This window comes from Galeopterus variegatus, unplaced genomic scaffold (genome assembly GCF_000696425.1).
Source record: "Galeopterus variegatus unplaced genomic scaffold, G_variegatus-3.0.2 Scaffold566, whole genome shotgun sequence".
NCBI lineage: Eukaryota > Metazoa > Chordata > Mammalia > Dermoptera > Cynocephalidae > Galeopterus > Galeopterus variegatus.
In genome coordinates, this window is record NW_007726677.1 from 165,589 (window position 1) to 172,411 (window position 6,823).

Here is a 6,823-nt window from a genome sequence, read left to right on the forward strand (position 1 = left end):
CTGGAACTGCCTTAATCCCCTACCCTGCCTCCCAGGAGACTAAAATGGCTTTTTTTTTTTTTTAATGGCTCACATCCCATGAGTCTTGGGAGTTCAACGTACCAATTTCACAATGTCAGGTACAGCAAACACATAGTAGAAAGACCAGACCTGCCTGTGTAGAGTCCAGCTTGAGGTGGGAGGGAGGGAGATTCGGTTTCCCCTTTTCAGGTTAGATTTGAAATTTTGAAAGAGGTATTAATTTAGAAAATGTGGGTAGAGATGGGAAGCAGCTGCAAGAAAACGTGGTGGGGAAGGAAGGCAGACAGAGAGTGGAGAGACCTGGGCAGGCACCCACCCTGTCTTAAAGGGGCAGTCTCCAGCTCCAGCTCCCTTCTGCCATGGGGGGAATGTGGGCTTACTAATGTTTTTACAGATTTTGATGTTTTTAATATTGACAACTTATTCAAATTTTTAAAAAATTTTAAAACTGTGTGGATACATCTTGTAGGAACCAAACAAAGCATGTTTTCTGCCTGAATCTAACCACTGAAAGAACAGGAGGCAGGACAGTGGGGCTGGACACTAGGAACTGGGAAGTGGGATGAGACTGGAAGGGGCAGATCTTGCAGGATTATAATTATATTCTGAGAAAAATGCATTCCCACAACTGGGAAGCTGTGACATGGTCTTACCCAAGGCAAAGGCACAATCATATTTGTGTCTTGAAGAGACCTCTCATTGGCACATGGGGTCTGGGTTGAAGGAGAGAAAGCAGACTTGAAAGACCAGTTAGGAGGTGAGGGTTGATACTGGGGAGGCAGCGAGTGAAGGTAACATTGATGAGACTTAGAGATAGACAATCATTAAATAGGCCAAAACTGCCCATTAAAATCAATTCATAAATTGATGAGGATAAGGATCAATGGGAACTCATTCACTGCTGATGGGGGTGTAAAATGGTACACCCGCCTTGCAAAATAGTCTGACAATTCTCAAAAAGTAAAACATACATTTACCATATGCCCCAGTCTTTTCACTTCTAGGTATTTACCCTAGAGAAATGAGAGCATGTGTCCACAGAAAGACTCATACACATGTCAACAGCTACTTTATTCATCATAGCCAAAAACTGGATACAATTGAAATGTCCATTAATGGGTGAATGGATAAAGAAATGGTGGTATGTCCATACAAGAGAATACTACTCAGCAATAAAAAAGAACAAACTGTTGATACATAACAATGTGGATAAGTCTCAAAATCACTACACTGAGTGAAAGATGCCAAGCAAAAAAAGAATACATGCTGTATTATTTCATTCATATAAAATTCCCAAAAATGCAAACCGATCAAAAGGTAGATCAACAGTTGCTTGGGGATGGGAGGTGGAGAGAAAGGTGAATTACAAAGAGTCGCAAAAAGAAAACTTTGAGGGGTGATGAAAATTTTTTATCTTAAGTGTAATTTAAGTGTGGCGACCATTTCATGGATTATACATATATGTATGTTAAAACTGATCAAATTGTACACTTTAAATACGTGCAATTTAACATACTATACCTCAATAAAATTGAAAAAATATGTCAACTCAAGGAACTAGAATAAAATATTCTGGGGAGAGCCCCTCCCCCACCTAGCCTCGCATTTCCAAGTCTTTTAACCCAACTTCTAATTTTAGATAGAAAGAAAAGAAAAAGACACCAAAGTGAGACATCACTTTAGAAAGGTGTTGAAAATACATTAAACACTGAGATGTTACCATAATAAATTAAATGAATAATTTCGCATCTGTCTTGTCAAATATTAAAAAATATTTAAAACTGGCGAGTACAGAGAAGACTAATATTGAGTAAATAACTTTAATGAGTATATCCTACTATGTTTTAATGAGGGTCTTTTTAAAATTTCATTTTATTTTTGTAACAGAAGCTTTTATTTCCTAGTCTTCTTAAAGGGACTTTCCTATTACATATGTTTAAAGCACAATTTGAAGAGAACAAATCAGGTTTTAATAATTATGTCATGAAGTTCCCACAGGGCACAGACTTGGAAGTTACCCAAGCTTGGTTGATTCCCAGCTGTGTTTTTTTTGTTTTGAGACCTTGCACAAGTCATGCTGCCTCTCAGAGCCTCAGTTTCCTCATTTGTAACACGAAGATAATGATGGCTACCCCCAGGTAGCCCAATGCATAGCACATACTATAGAGACTAAACATGGATTTCCTTCCCATACAGTGGTAATTGATAATTTTTAGCTCTCAATTAGCTCTAAAACCATTATCTCCCAAAAGAATATCTGAAAGGAGAAAACTATAACGCCCACTCCCTTCGTTCAAGTCTGAATGTTGTTTATTCAGTAAATTGGATACTTCTGGATGCATCATGAAACGTTCTGAACTAATCCCACTTTTCATTCCTCACCTGCCAGGCAGCTGAACTGCAGCTTTATGAAATATGAAGCAAGTCCCCTTTTATAGTTGGACATTCATCTTCAGACTCCTTGGCATATGAGTCCCTCCAAGTTATTTTATTATTTCCAAGAAACTGTAACTGAGCCTTTTTATATACCTTCTGTTGTCATAAGAGTGATCACACATAAAGCATGTCAACCGAATATGAGAAGGGCATCCTTCATCTAGTTTACTGTTTCCTTGAGACAGTCGCTCTCGAGGCCTGGCCGGCTGACAGCTTTGATAGGATTATTGAGCATGGCTTTTCATATAAAGGTAATCTGGAGAGTGTAGCATGTTTCCCCTTGGTCAGTTCAACCAGGGGGCTGGGGTCGACAGGAAGACTCTCTGGGCAGATGGAGGTCTGATGAGCTCGACCCCGCAAGCTGCTCCTAGGCGCAGCCCAGGTGCTGAACTTGGAGGAAATGCCCAACCCTGAGACAGCTGCGAGGGTCTCAGCCACCCTACCTAAGGCTCCGTCCATCACCAAGGCCGCCTCGTCCCTCTCCTTTCTCATCTCCTTGTTCCAATAGGTAGACCTGGTTCCAATTTGCCTTTCTGGGCCTCAGTTTCTCGGTCTTTATAATGGGGACAGAAAAAATCCCAGCACAGGTATTTTTGTTTTTTCAATAAGGAACAAATCTAACAGTGTCGGTGAACACACTTTGTAAATTGCCCCGAGGCGAGCTGTTATTTTCGTTATTACTGTTTCGTCCGGGAGACGCACCCTCTGCTCCCTCCCCAGCCCCCGGGCCCTGCGTTTTGCACAGGAACAGTAAATGTTGGCCGACTGTGATCCCTACAGAACTGCTCCTCCAGTGAGGAGGCTCAGCGCGATAACCCTGAAGAAATCCCTTACCGAACCAAGGAGCGCAAAGCACTTCCTCCCGCCAAAGCACTTCCCGCTTCCTAAAGGGACGTCTCCAAATCCCCCTCAAAAATTATTTATCTCATTAATTCTGGAAACAAACGGGTGCAGAGGGAGAAGGAAGATGACGACCCGAGTTAAAGAACCAGGCAGAGGAGTACCCGAGGTATACCTGGGGGGGAGGCGGGGGCACAGTGAACACAGACTCCGACACAGAGGTGAACCCGCAGGTACACCGAGCAAGGCCCGGATGGGGCGGGACTTAAGATGGGGCGGAGCCAGGTCCTAGAAAACGGGGCGGGGAGAGGGCGGGGCTCCAGGACGGGGAGAGGGAGGGGCGGGCGGGGCCTGGCCGGGAACACGTGATGGGGCGGGGCAAAGGCAGGACCCACGGGATGGGGATGGGGACTGGAGAGGGCTGAGGAGGAGCCTCGGATGAGCAGGGGGCGGGGCCAAAGNAATCAGGTTTTAATAATTATGTCATGAAGTTCCCACAGGGCACAGACTTGGAAGTTACCCAAGCTTGGTTGATTCCCAGCTGTGTTTTTTTTGTTTTGAGACCTTGCACAAGTCATGCTGCCTCTCAGAGCCTCAGTTTCCTCATTTGTAACACGAAGATAATGATGGCTACCCCCAGGTAGCCCAATGCATAGCACATACTATAGAGACTAAACATGGATTTCCTTCCCATACAGTGGTAATTGATAATTTTTAGCTCTCAATTAGCTCTAAAACCATTATCTCCCAAAAGAATATCTGAAAGGAGAAAACTATAACGCCCACTCCCTTCGTTCAAGTCTGAATGTTGTTTATTCAGTAAATTGGATACTTCTGGATGCATCATGAAACGTTCTGAACTAATCCCACTTTTCATTCCTCACCTGCCAGGCAGCTGAACTGCAGCTTTATGAAATATGAAGCAAGTCCCCTTTTATAGTTGGACATTCATCTTCAGACTCCTTGGCATATGAGTCCCTCCAAGTTATTTTATTATTTCCAAGAAACTGTAACTGAGCCTTTTTATATACCTTCTGTTGTCATAAGAGTGATCACACATAAAGCATGTCAACCGAATATGAGAAGGGCATCCTTCATCTAGTTTACTGTTTCCTTGAGACAGTCGCTCTCGAGGCCTGGCCGGCTGACAGCTTTGATAGGATTATTGAGCATGGCTTTTCATATAAAGGTAATCTGGAGAGTGTAGCATGTTTCCCCTTGGTCAGTTCAACCAGGGGGCTGGGGTCGACAGGAAGACTCTCTGGGCAGATGGAGGTCTGATGAGCTCGACCCCGCAAGCTGCTCCTAGGCGCAGCCCGAACAAATCTAACAGTGTCGGTGAACACACTTTGTAAATTGCCCCGAGGCGAGCTGTTATTTTCGTTATTGCTGTTTCGTCCGGGAGACGCACCCTCTGCTCCCTCCCCAGCCCCCGGGCCCTGCGCTTTGCACAGGAACAGTAAATGTTGGCCGACTGTGATCCCTGCAGAACTGCTCCTCCAGTGAGGAGGCTCAGCGCGATAACCCTGAAGAAATCCCTTACCGAACCAAGGAGCGCAAAGCACTTCCTCCCGCCAAAGCACTTCCCGCTTCCTAAAGGGACGTCTCCAAATCCCCCTCAAAAATTATTTATCTCATTAATTCTGGAAACAAACGGGTGCAGAGGGAGAAGGAAGATGACGACCCGAGTTAAAGAACCAGGCAGAGGAGTACCCGAGGTATACCTGGGGGGGAGGCGGGGGCACAGTGAACACAGACTCCGACACAGAGGTGAACCCGCAGGTACACCGAGCAAGGCCCGGATGGGGCGGGACTTAAGATGGGGCGGAGCCAGGTCCTAGAAAACGGGGCGGGGAGAGGGCGGGGCTCCAGGACGGGGAGAGGGAGGGGCGGGCGGGGCCTGGCCGGGAACACGTGATGGGGCGGGGCAAAGGCAGGACCCACGGGATGGGGATGGGGACTGGAGAGGGCTGAGGAGGAGCCTCGGATGAGCAGGGGGCGGGGCCAAAGAACGGGGGCGGGCGCAGCCGTCCGGGATGGGGCGGGAGCGCGGCAGGCCTGGCCACCCTTTGTGGGTGGAGTGGAAATGCTCGGGCCGTGTGGGGGGGGGGACGCCCGCGGGACATCTCCAGCCTTCCCCTGGCCCTGCGGGTGGCGTCCGGAAAGACGGGAAACCCAGGGTGGGGCGTCGGAACAGCTAGCTCTGTCTTCCCCGGGGTTGAGCGTAGGTGGGCGCCGCAGGCTTGATGGAGCCCCGGTCCCGCCAAATAGGGGGGGGCCCTAGAGGAGGAGAGAAACCGCAGAGTATGAAGGAGTTACTGGCTTCCTCGTCAGCATCGTGGAGTCTTTCCAAAAAGAGACCTGCACACCCCCGAGGAGATGAAACCCACTCTCCCAAACTACCTTGGCCGCTGGGTTCAGGTTTCAGGTGCCACAGCATCGCCCTAGGGGTTGTCATCCGCGCTTCTCGCATTCCCTACCCTAATCCCTGCACAGAGACAGAGGTGAGGTCCTGAGCTGGAGGAGCTGGACGGCCTCCTGGAGGGGATGCAGTCAGGACCTGCATTAGTCCGTTTCTGTTGTTTATAGCAGAAATACATGAAACTGGGTAATTTACCTAAAACGCAATATTTATTGCTTACAGTTTCTGGGGCTGGGAAGCACAAAGTCCGGGAGACACATCCGGTGAGGGCCTTCTTTGGTGGTGGCTTTACAGGAATGCAGGATGTCACATGCAGAGAATGGCAGAGCAGAAAGAGAGCTAACTCCTCACTACTCCTTTTAAATCCCTCAGAACCACCCCCACAACCACCATTAAACCATCAATGGATTAATCCATTTACTTGGGCATAAGCCTCTCAATCTAATCACCTCTTCAAAGCTCCACCTTTCAATTATCACAATAGGATTTTCCACCTTCTTAACACTGTCACAGTGGGGGTTGTTTCTAATGCATGGACTTGGGGGGAGACAATTCAACCCACAGCAGGACCCCTGCCTCAATACCCTTTTTTTAATGTGGAGGAGGTAAAAGAAACCTTTATTTTATGGGGGGTGGGGGGCTGTTTCTGGCAAGATCTCAGAATCTTTCTTTCTTAGTAGGTTGTGCCCATTTTTTCTTTTAAATGTGAAGTTGTGAAAGCCCTCAAGGATCTACACTGAGAACGCAGGTTTATGTTTTAAGCCTGTGGTCACTAGAAAAGGGGAGCATGTATTATGGTGTTGGCAGGGATGTGACATATCCAACAGGACACAGATCTTCTTCACCTTTTGATTACTCTTTTTAAGAGAGAAGAAAGGAACTGGGAGTGAGCACATGGGTGTGTGCCATGTTATTTGCTCTAAGTAGACATGATGAATGCCAGGTCCAAATGGAAGATTCCACCAGGCACTTGCTCTGCCCTCTGCTATGAGAATGGACAAGTCCCACCTATAAGCAGCTTCTTCAACCTGGGTCCCCAAATCAGAAGACATGTGGAACCACACAGGTGACCCATGGCCACAGACATGTAACAGGAGGAAAAAT